General features: G+C 28.8%; 1 protein-coding gene across 1 annotated transcript in view; it reads left to right on the forward strand.

The window, feature by feature from the left end:
* The first annotated feature begins 247 nt into the window (after positions 1 to 247).
* Positions 248 to 13,078, forward strand: part of LOC111630585 (semaphorin-1A-like) — a 101,012-nt gene continuing 88,181 nt past the window's right edge. The window contains exon 1 of the mRNA XM_023374705.1: positions 248 to 732. The gene's annotated coding sequence lies outside the window, so the exon portion shown is untranslated. The remainder of the gene's footprint in view (positions 733 to 13,078) is intronic.

Consider the following 13,078-nt stretch of genomic DNA (forward strand, 5'->3'; position numbering starts at 1 on the left):
AATCTTTATGTTAGTTTCCAGCACTCTTTTACTAGCCTCTACCCCATTGATATTTCTTCCATCATCAAGAAAAAAAAATGATAATAAATAAATAAATAAATAAATAAATAAATAATATATATATATATCTGACGTTTATCAGCAACATCCAGATTTTAATTCCTGCAAATCTTTTAACATATTTTTCATTTCTCTTTATTGTCATCAAATGAAAAATCATCGTAGCATAATGCGAGATATTAAAATATTTTCCACTGTTGTAAACTCGTTGTTAATACTCCAACTACATTTACTACTTTCCCTTTAATTTCTCGATTCCGTTAAAATCTTCTGCCGTCTCTCCCTTAGGGTTTTTAAAAGAGAGTCAACCCCCTCTCTTTTCGTATTCTTGCCTGTAGCCAGAGACGTCTTTTACTACGTCACGTGAACGGATTCGACCCCCGTCACGTGACCGAAACGTTAACCAATCGGACGATCGCACCCCAACGAATAATGGCGAACCTGTACGAAGTGGTGTCGGTGAGCGTCGTTTTCTCTCTAGTGTGATGTTTCGGGTGTGAATGTGTGGGATATACACACCTTCGACCGGTAGTTACGACCTGTACTGGTGCTAAACACTTTTTTTTGGATTGTGTTGATTGATGTAACTGTGAAGCACCTTTACGTTTTTAAAACGACTTCTTTCTTATGCGGACGTGCGGATCGAAGGAATGACCTGAAATGTCTTTAGAAGTGAGTATGTTCGACTCGTACAACCTCTACTACGGCATTAAAAACTTTAGCATCGATTACGCGCCGCTCATCTCTACGTTTTATGTCTATTACATCCATGTGTTTGTTTCGTTGTCAATTTCATCGGTTAACGGCGCCGTTGCTAATTCCTAGATTTTAATTAATTAAAACCCTTTATACACATAAATTCTGCCTTGTTACTACTGCTAATCAGTCCCCTGTATGCGGACTTCACTGCTAAAGCAACCGTTATAAGTTCATATATANAATGTTACATATAATTTTATAATATAATTATAATATACTAAAGAATGTATAATTTGTTTGAAATATTTTTTTTTGCTTTAAACCAGTAACATTATTGGATCTTTCTTCATTTTACTTGCTTCACTATTCATTAAGGAATAAAATTCTTAAATTCTCCTCATTTATATTTAGTTCCCTAAACAATTCATGTTCATTAACTAAGTATTCAGTAGGTTTAGCTGTAGATTTTATACTTAAACACTAAGTGTATACAAAATCAATTTTATATAATTCCTGTAGAACAGACTACACTCACACATGATTAAAATAGGTTATGTAGCTTAAAATAGTAGATTCTACTTGTAAGTCTAGACAGAAATTTTGTTAATTTTAGATGAAATTGTAAAATAAAAATTGTATATATTTTTCTCTTCTATTATACATATGTTTTTTTTTTGTAAAAATATAAAAAGTAGTTGAAAAAATTTTTACAGAATGATGAATTGAATGACAAAGTACAATAATTTTATCTTATTCTTATTAAATATATAAATCTATTACCAACAGCATTGTTCATCAGTAACAGATCTATTTTGTTACATGAAACTTACCAATTTGATCTAGGGAAATATAAATCCCAAACTAATAACCTTTGTAATCTAAATATGCTTTTTTTCCCTTAAAAATCAATAGTTTTAAATTATAAACTGTGCAAGTTAACATCTATAAACCATCATTTTTAAAAATATAAATTATCAACAAAACCTGTACATTTAATGCTCTCTTGATGATTTATATTTTATAATTTTGTTTCTTACATTAGTAACTTTTCATTTTTGTCTGTCTATACTTTAAATCTAAAATATTTATAAGCTTATACAAATTTAATACAAGTTATCTCTTGCTATACTGTTATTATAAAGGTTATCTTCTAACTTTAATTATTTATTTTCCTTGTGACAGTTTGCATTTTTGTTCTGATATTATTTTAAATAATTGGAAAATTATGATTGATACTAGATACTTTTTTATTGAAATATATGTAAGTGTAAATATATTTATGTAGGTCCATAAATGACAATTTCCAAATTTACATCTAGTTTCAGATAAATTATTTCTAGCAGCTAAAGTTACTATTTTTGTTATTTAATTTAAAATTTTTGTTAGGGTGTAAGTGCAAAATATATTATATATAATCCCAATAATAATCGATAGTTTTATAGAATTGTCACTAAACCTGAATTTCATTTTAATTTTAAACTTGTGTCTTAAGTTTACCTTTAGACCTCAGGGGAGCTATTGGTTTCTTCTTTCAGTGTTTTCTTAGAAAACTATGTCTATAAATTCTATTTGAGAGTTAAGATTCCTAATAAATGGACTAACGGTCATATATATCGAATATAAACTTAAAAGATGTATCCTTGTGCATACATTCATTAAAAGATAAACAGTCTTTAAATTTATAATATAGAAGGAAAGGGAGATATCTGATTGATCTATATTTAAAGCAAATGTAGTCTCCTATAAGTTTGTCCATTTTCATATATTATCTTAAAGGTGTAATTTTGAACGTGTCTGGTAGAATAAGTTTATTATCCGACATCAAGGTAGATTGCGTTCCATTTAATTGTGCTCGTCTTATGGGTCTTGATGGTTCTTTACATCACAGGGGCACTACACTTGATCTATACTGTAATTTGGCTGCAATTCAAGTTGGACCAGACTTACCTAGCTAGTTTCCTTAGAAAATAATCAAACAGTTTATATTTAAAAAGTAACCTAGACAAACTTAGGTGGTTACTGCTTTTCAATGACACTTTCATGTTAACTAAGAAGAAAAGGTAATTAATCACATCTTTTTGGAACCATTGAGAAGGAAGATTGTGCCAAATTTGTCATTGTTAGTCATTTCACAAAATTACTTAGGCAAATTTAAATATATTCAATATACTAAAGGAAGGTCGGATTTGAAAAATTTAAAATTTTGAAAATTATAATAATACTGTAATTAGAAATTTAAATTTTAAATAATAGCTTCTGGTAATATATTTGTAATTATTTATGAATAGTTATTTTTATAATTAAAAATATTTTGTGTTAAATAATTTAATGTGTTTATTTTAAAAGAAATGTTAATAGTCTATTTATGTATCTATATATTATATTAGATTTATATTTATTTAATTAATTTATTTATTAGTACAAGGTTTTTTACCCTTTGTACAGGGAACAAGACAAAAAATAGACAAGTTAAACACAACACAAGTAAAAACAGACAAGTTAAATAAAACAAACACCAATTCACTAAATATAATTAATAGCTGATGTACAATATCCAAATTCATACAATAATCAATACATAAAATACAATATCCAATTTCATAAACACAATATTTAGTGCAAAATACAATTTTCACCACCTAAATATCATATCCAATACAGAAATACAATTATATGTATAATAAGTCTTGTATATAGATATATAAATAATAATGTAACATATTACAATAAATGTATATTTTATATTTTTTTATTTTATTAATTAATATGCAATGTTTATGTATTTATCATATAAACATTACATATAATTTTATAATATAATTATAATATACTAAAGAATGTATAATTTGTTTGAAATATTTTTTTTTGCTTTAAACCAGTAACATTATTGGATCTTTCTTCATTTTACTTGCTTCACTATTCATTAAGGAATAAAATTCTTAAATTCTCCTCATTTATATTTAGTTCCCTAAACAATTCATGTTCATTAACTAAGTATTCAGTAGGTTTAGCTGTAGATTTTATACTTAAACACTAAGTGTATACAAAATCAATTTTATATAATTCCTGTAGAACAGACTACACTCACACATGATTAAAATAGGTTATGTAGCTTAAAATAGTAGATTCTACTTGTAAGTCTAGACAGAAATTTTGTTAATTTTAGATGAAATTGTAAAATAAAAATTGTATATATTTTTCTCTTCTATTATACATATGTTTTTTTTTTGTAAAAATATAAAAAGTAGTTGAAAAAATTTTTACAGAATGATGAATTGAATGACAAAGTACAATAATTTTATCTTATTCTTATGAATAGCAACGTTTAAAGTGCGCAGCTATTATTATCTATTCAAAATATCTCTTTGATATGCTATGCTAATGCAATAATAATCTAGAATTCATATTTAATGATAAAGTACATATAATAGTTTTCTATCCTGGATATTTTTTTCTTTAAAACGTTCAATTCTTAGATCATTTTTATACGTAGCTATCAAAGACAAACAATAGCTTATTGTTATTTGATTTTGACCTTGAATAGAATTATTGTCCTTCATATTTAATGTTATTTCAAGCATAGTTCTTTTTTGTTTACATTAGTTTGTTTATTTTGATATCTTTGCATAAAATGTAATCATGGGAATCATTGTTTACCATTGAAATACTGTAACAAGAAAATACAAATATACATACAGATTTCACACCATACATATAGAACAGAAAAATCTCATCAATTTTGAATTGAATGCAATCCTTATACAAGTTTTCTTTGTGCTTTATATTACTATTGAGAAATAAAATTCAGAATTGAAAAATATTTTTCTATACTTGTCTGATTTTTTGCAGACGAAAAGTTTAGTCTTTAAAATCAGCATCATTTAATAGAATTGAATTTGTCTTTAGAAAGAATAATAATCTTGTTTGCTACTGAAATTCTATTGAGTGGCAGGAGATTAAAATTTCAAAACTGACATTAGTGTATATTGCCAGAAATATCACTAAGGGAGCTGGATTAAAGATTTCTGGAAATTGACAGTTATGTGTATTTGAAATGCAATAAAGGCAACGGCGCATTTCAATCCCTCAAAACCGACATTTTGTTTTCTTTCGAGAAGATTAATGGCACCAAAAATAGTTGGAACCGAAACCTATCTTAATTCATTTCAGTATAAAGGGAATAATCCTTCTAAAATCCATCTACACTTAATTTTGATATTCCAATCTTAAATGCGACCTAATTTTAACTGAAAAGCAATATCCTATGCCTAGTGGCAGTATATTTAGTTAATTTGTTATATATCGTAATTAAATTTCAAATTTTGGTAATAATTAAATTTTGAAAGTTTAATTAGAAATTTAGAAACTTATTAAATAATAAATTTTGCTATGGTTGTAACGGGTTTAAAATTTCATATAGTGACATTTACGGTTATACAAATTATTTCCCATTTGATGAGCAGTTAATGCAGTTATTTTCTTTGGATTAGCTTTATTAGATATTCTTGTTTGTACATAATTTATTTTGGTTGATTATCCTCCATTACAAGTCATGCATTGATGAGAAAATTTTTTTTTTTTTCTTTTCCTCCTTTTGCCAGAATTGTTACTGCTTCATCCTGATGAGTCTTTTGAGTTTAATGATTAATGATTGGTTTAATTCCAATGCCATTCCTTCCTTTAAGTTTCTACAGTGAGGTTATTATTCTCTTACTTTTTTTATTTTGGTTGATATAAAGGATTAAGTAGGAGCAAATTGAATCTTTTGTTATTTTAGTATCTGCAAATTTAATTTTTTTTTTATTTTTAAATAAAAAGGTCATTGGTATTTTATTAAATTNAAAAAAAAAAAAAAAAAAAAAAAAAAAAAAAAAAAAAAAAAAAAAAAAAAAAAAAAAAAAAAAAAAAAAATACAAGATAATAAGTATTGAATATTTTAAGAATTAATTTATTTGTGTTGAAATATTTAAAATATTCTATTAATTTGAAAATAAATTCTATAATTTAAATAATCATTAAGTAAAAATTTAATTTTAAGCCCGACCATTCCATTGATGGAAAATTAATAATAATATTTTTGAATGTTTGAAATTAAGTTTGATATTAAATGAATTCAACAACAGTGAAGTCAGTTTTAAATTAATACAAATTCACTTTCATTAATTCAAAGGTGTTCTGGATATTTAAATTTATATTTTAATTCATAAATATGATTCATCAGATTGTACTTCCTTAATAAACATCACTTCAAGGTCAGTTAATGATATGTAATTAAAGGAAAATTTAGACTTTTAATTGAAAGAATTGTATAGAACATTATAATCTATTGTAGTTGCTTAAATGTTACTTTACACCTGAACATATTACAAAAGGTTTATTGTACAAGAAACAAAATTTTAATATGAAATATTTTGATGTTTGCACTTCCAAAAATTGTATACAATTTAATTTTCTTTTTATGGATAATTAAATTCTATCTGTAATTTTATAGTCCATTAAATTATAATTTACTTTCATTTGTTTTTCCTTTTTCAAACTTTGCAAAAGTTAAATTTAAAATTTTAAAATTAGTTTTCTCAAAGTAAATATGTAGCATCATTGAAGATACAAGGATAAATTAACTAGACATTTAACAAATTTATTTTTCTTCTTTAATAACTGTTTCAATTAAAGAATATTATCCATTTTAAATATCCAAGAACGTTAGGTGAATTCTAGGAAAATTGAAGTTTGTTTGTTTCTAGGTTATCATCAACATTCTTGCATCACTGAAAAAAAAAATTGTGAAGTAATTTAAATTAAAAAATAAATAAAAAAATAAATAGAAACATAATTATGATAAAAATAAAAGACATTTTTAGCAGGTAGACTTTATTAATCACCAGTACAACGCGTTAACATTCATTCTTTATGCTCCGTGTTTTGACATTGTTGCTTATTCAGAATTCATCCAGCTGGGGAGAAGCGTTACGCAACCTTTGACGTTGCAACTTCGTTTCTGCAAACTGGCTGCACTTGATGACGTCTTGTTTCGCCGCCTCTACAGAATCAATCGTGTTTACTGTCGTTCCAAATTGTATGCAGACTCAGTTTAATACACGTGAAAGGAAGTTGGATCTGTGTAGTGGATATTTCTCTACCCCCTTGGCAGTTATAAATTAAAAATGTTTTCACTTAAAAAAAAAAAATATTATATATTTTATGAGTATTTATGAATGCAATTTTATATTCTCTTTTTTTTGTTTTCATTTTACGACATTTATTTTTCAATTACCTCTTGTAATTTTCAAGAAATTTACGTATAGATCCGTTCAACGTAATTCGATAAACCTGTTGCGACCTTTAAATCTCGTCTCGTCATAAATTATAAATTTTCATAATTTAAATGTTGATAAAATAATTTAATTCATTTATTTATTGGGATTTAATTTTCTTATTTTAATTCAAAACAAATTTATATTTATTCATTCACTCTATTTAAATAAAAGTGGAACATATGTCGGATTAGAAAACGAACGTAGGAATGTTGCTAACGGACATAGAACATGTCCATTAGTAACAAAATGATATGTTGAGATAGAAAGAAACATGTTTTGGTTATTAGAAACACATTTATTTGATTAGATCCATGCAAGTATTAAATTAGAAATAAACGTGTACTAAGATAGAAGTAAACATTATCTGTTTAGGTAGAAATGACCTTAGAACCAGGACGAATTAAAGCACGAAGAACTTGCAACGATGTGCCTAAAATGAAATGTAATCAAAGTTAAGGATGTTGGAAAATGTCCTAAACTCGAATATTATCCGTGTTATCGCCCATGCTAAATTTTTGTTGTCGCCTAACGTAACTGATATTAGAAGGTACTGTACTTTATATATACTGTATTAGAAATCTTTAGGTATTAGTTGTTTGTACTGTGAAAACTGTGGCCGAGTTAAATAAGCTTCTGCTCTTCCGTTAGCCTGCTTGGTTGCAGATGAGTTGTGATGTATAAACAGCCCGTAGACGTTGTACCTGTGGCCAAATCAATAGGTGGTAATGGATGCGTGCTTCGACCACGTATTGCGTGCACCTTGCGCTGCGTGTCCGATTGTTATTGTTGAAGCCGATGAATCGAGACGGGACATGGGATTAATTTTAAATATGCAACTTCAGAGTAAAAATTTCTATAGGGTTAAATGCGTTTACATATAAGGACTATTAAAATACTACCGTAATGAGCTATTCTCTTTAACATAATTTTACTTTTAGATAACGATCTTTTTTTTGTACTTTATTTACGTAATAAATGTGTCTTACGTGTATTTAACGATCTAAAAGATCGTGTATCTTATATAATGAAAATGTCGACTAATAAAATTCATTCGAAGTAATATATTTTATGTGAAATTCGATATTTTTCATTGTTTATATAACTGGTGAAGGGCAAAAACTATTATTTCTTCGTAAAGATCAAATAAAAATTAATGATATTTTTGAATTTTTATAGATCATTTGATATAAATTTTAACTAATTTTTAATCGATAAAGTAAATCTTATTAAATAAACATTTAAAATTATATAATAATTATTTCCTCTTCTTAAATGTAACTGGTTTTCGGTTCGATAATTTATAATTTATATTAATGGAGGTATGTAACAGCGACAAGCGTACCAAACGTTGGTATTTTACTTGCTCATGCTGAGCTTCCATAAATAGAAAGTCAGGCTATATATTAACTTTTGCGTTACAAAACGCGAAATAAACAATTTTCAGTTTGTTTTGGATTGGTTTTCGTCGTATAATCTGTTTCGTAGTTTGCATTTAAGCTTCGATTTTTTTTTGGTCTTGTTTTTCAGAGTTAAAATTTTTATGATACCCGAGAGGTTCCATTATTTTTCTGGCTGTCGTCCGTCTTTCTTACTTACGATTTTATGGTTAGTTGCAGGAGAAAACTACTCTATTCAGTTATACGTTAGCCTTTGCTTACGTAAATCTTATCTTACAAGCGTTTCGTTGCCAAATGCCAGGTCGAGATCGTAAATTCTTAACGTAAGATATCGCCAACAAATCCCATTTTCTTGTATTGTTTTTATTATTAATGTCGACAACCGCTTACGCTGCCATGCAGATATTTCAACATTGGAGACAACGTCTTTCAACTTTGTGAAATATCAACAATGATCAGGGAAGAATTGGACTAGCAGCTGCTTATCCGGTTGGGCCATCTGTTTGGCAGCTGCGTCCTGACCTCTTGGGGGTCGTTCAGGTGTACCCGAAGAGATGGAAGCCTCTCTAACAAAATAGTGTTTATGATAATCGATAATTCTTTCTTGGAAGTTTTGCACTTAAAAAAATTATCTATCATAACTACTCTATCTTTCCTCCTCTTATTTTTTATCCCCCCGTTCTTTGTGCATTCTCTTCGCACCGCACGTCTATCAATTGTTTGCTATTGTCTGTGGTGATCGAACCACTGTCACGTATTTCACTGTCCGCGACGTGATCCGTAGAGAGATTTTTCTGTCGGTCGACGTTTGAAAGTGTATACACCTCCACTTCACTTCTTATAATTAGAGCAAACGGATGAAAAATTGATAAGAATAGAATTTAGACTTTTTTCCCGTTTAGCTGAAAATCGCCGTCGACGTAAGCAGACGGCAGTTTGTAACCTACAATAGCATCCCGTGACAAAGGTGGATCTAGCAGCTCGCGGCTATACCAGGCTTGGGAACAGCTGGCAAAGCTGTCTTCATGGATTCTGGTGAAGGCGAAATCGTGGTTCTAACCGAAACAAAATCTTGTTGCAGACCATCGGAGAAGCAGAGATTCGAGTGACAGATGACACAGCTAGAATTCGGATTCACAAATGGAAAAATAGAAGTTTTAGTATTGATAAAATGGAAGAACAGGAATTTAACTCGATGGCGGAAATAAAATTTGACATTTGTAAATGAAAAAAAAAGGAGCTAAAACTCGTCTCTGATAACTGGACAGATAGAATTTTACTATTGTAAAAACGATAAAAGAAAACCCAGATAGAATAAAATGAAATTTTCCTTTTCAATAAATGTTAACTCGACTGTTTCACTAAAAACATATGCGCAGGAAGAAAGAAGATCAAGAGTTAAATTTCTGTTTAAAACTAGAACATTCCATTTTAATAATTCCTAAAAAACAACATAATAAAATGAAACTGCAAAACTGTAAACATTACTATTATCATCATTACTACTGCTACTACTACTACTACTATTACTACTACCACTACAAAATCGATATTTGAAATAATACTTTTACAATTCTAGATTTCAAAATTAATAACTTAAGAGCTAAAAAGTTTAGTTAGTTATTTCTTTCTATTCCCATAAAAATCTTTTCATTAAAGTTTCAATAAGTACAAATAAAGTATGACTAGGAATACAGAGTGAAAATCCCAAACAACATAAACAAAAATTCGAATGATGCATGATATTTGATTTACCATTTGCTTATATATATATATTACGAAATTCAAACTTAAAACTCGTATAGGTTTCAGAATGAAATTAGAATATCAAATGCGACCGATTTTGAAATTCTAGCCCATACATATATAACACAGCGTATAAGGATTTAATACCTTATGCAACAGTGCCAAGTTGCAAAAATTCTATGCATGATTTATTACAGAATAGCTAACGTGTCGATTTATTATACAATCTCGAACTCTTGAATTTAATTAACCTAACGTTGAACTAATTAAAATGAGATAAGCAGCTTTACTTTTACGTAAGAAAATGTCCGAATTTCCAGCGAAAAATCTGCGATGATTCGGTAAAAAAAGAAGAGGGAACAAAAGAAAGAGAAATAGAAATTATATTTCGCAACGTGACGTGATGACTCACGATCACGACCTGCATGTGAATCTGTCTGTCACGAAGTTAGTCATTTCGTACTGCTTTAACCTGTTATCGGTTAAAGTTTGTTCATACTTTTTTTAGCTTTAGTTCAAACGGAGCACGAAAAAGAAATAATAGTTGTTTTATATTTGTTTTGTTCTGTTATTAAAAGAGTTCGCCATTTTTTTTATGTTGCTGCCTTATTTAATTTTCATGTTAATATCTAATTCGATTATTCTGTCAATTGGTAAAAGTTTTTCAATGTAAAAGACGGGTAGAATGTTTGAATATTTTATTTATATTTTTTAAAAATTTATCTTTTGATAGTCAGTTACATGTTAACGATTTTTATGATGTAAACTTATCTAGGTTTTAAAGTTTATCAGCTGCATATCCGAGAGATTATAATTTAAATTTCTAGTTTCGTTATTGTTTTGCGAGTATTTTATAATTTAAGAAAGGTAAGCGGTAGTTTCGAATGGCATTAATTGTAAATTTTCATTTTTTTTAAGTAAATATGCTTAAATTTCGATTCGTTAACAATGTAAAATGTATTACTCTATACGTCAAGCAATAAGTTGAGCCATTAACAATGGTGCTTCACCCATATTCTCAGTTATCTTTCCTTTCTTTTTTTTTGTTAGTTTCCCTCAAAATAATCGCTATCGGGCATCGAGTGAAACGTATTTTATTCTGGTCATCCAATTAAAATCCACAGCAGCGACCGTTATAGCGTTACGCCGCTTTGAACATTAATAGAGAAGTGGAGGGTGCGGTTGTCGCGTAAACTGATGAAATCTCATTCTGTGTAGAAGCTATCCTGTTTTCACTACTATCTGGTCGAACTCGCTACACCATTCTATCTATGGTCATCGACCTTTTCATTCGATTTTGGAGTCAATACACTATCTGGTTACTTCTAACTATCCAATACTTTGGCATATTGGAAGTTGTATAGAATGACTTTATCTTTTGTTGTTCTTTTATAAGTCGGTTGTCGTGCTATACCTGTTTCTAAGCGATGCGACTTTGTTTGTTTACAATATCCTGTATTTCAGTACAGACTTACGTATCCGGAAGATAGTGTTACCGGATGAGTATAGTTTTTTTTTTCTTTTTTTTAACTGTAACTTTCACGCAACCAGTTTTGAAACCAGTTGTGTAGATATTTATCTGTTTTCTTTCAAGGTTTGTGTTTATGAATTACTCGATTTTCGATTTTTTTAAGCTTATTTAAACGTATAAAGCAAATTAAAAGATAAAAGAGATTCGAAGACGATTATTATGTGCAATGATTTCAGCTGGTCAGTACAAGCTGTGTTGTGAGTACTTAGCACCAATTAGTGTTGGCTAATAGATAGATGCAGTGTTGCTATCTGTTAAGTCTTTAGTTATAGAATAGTTGCAATGTTGCCGTTTGTTAAATGTATTAAAGCATAATTGCATCGATTTTAAATGATGGTTGCATCGTTGTTACTTGTGTTATCTCGAGTTACCGATGTCGAATGCGCTTTCTGATTTTTTCCGTACAGTTTCTTGGCACGTGTTCATAAATAATAATAAGGTAAGCATGTTATTATCTACGAACACGTTAAAACCGACCCCCTACTTAGAGTTTCATAAAGGGGACACACAAATCTAATTCCAAAAGCGTAAAAATATTCGATTTCAAAACTGGAAAATGTTAAAAAACAGTGCCTAGTATTAAACTGTTATCTGCAAACAATTTAACACTAGTAAAATTCTGGACACGTAACAACACTAGAGGTTGTTCCGTTACGTTGCGTGTCTATCGAGTATGCACGTAAAACCGGTGAATAAGTTAAAACGTGGGTGCAGTTGTAGGTCTGTTACACCAATCGATTCAGTTAAAATTAGGTCTTTTTCTTTCTTTCTTTTCTAATTTTCTCGTTCATTTTACCGAGGTGTGTTGTTCCTATGGCAGCACGCTTCGACAACTCAAAAGTAGTGCAAACAAGAATCGACCTTGTCTTCCGTCGAGTATTATTTGCCGAGGGTACCGAAAATAGCACTAATTGTTTACAATAGAAAGCGAGAGAGGAAAGGAAGTTGCCCGCTTTCATAATGAAAACTAAAGGTAGGGAGAAAACAGGATAAAAATTTATTACTTTACTCATAAATTTAATTAAGTTGAAAATTATCAATAGCGAATTTTAAATATTGAATAACTGGTTTGGAGTAAAATCATTTATTATTATAATGGCACTCGAACTGGTTTAATCGTCTAGCGAATTAATTTTAAAGCTATAATAGTAACTATAGCCTTGAACCGATTCTGTTCGAGACGTGTTTCTTAGAAGAACGGGTTTCATTTATTTGATTTAAAGATAATTTTGCAAAATAAAGTTTTCTCTTTCTGCTAAAACATCAAACTGGCATGTTGCAAAATTCGTATATTTTTATTAGTACTAAAAATAAGTGAATTTAATGGT

This window comes from Centruroides sculpturatus, unplaced genomic scaffold (genome assembly GCF_000671375.1).
Source record: "Centruroides sculpturatus isolate CEXI.00-Female unplaced genomic scaffold, Cexi_2.0 scaffold71, whole genome shotgun sequence".
In the NCBI taxonomy this organism is placed as follows: domain Eukaryota; kingdom Metazoa; phylum Arthropoda; class Arachnida; order Scorpiones; family Buthidae; genus Centruroides; species Centruroides sculpturatus.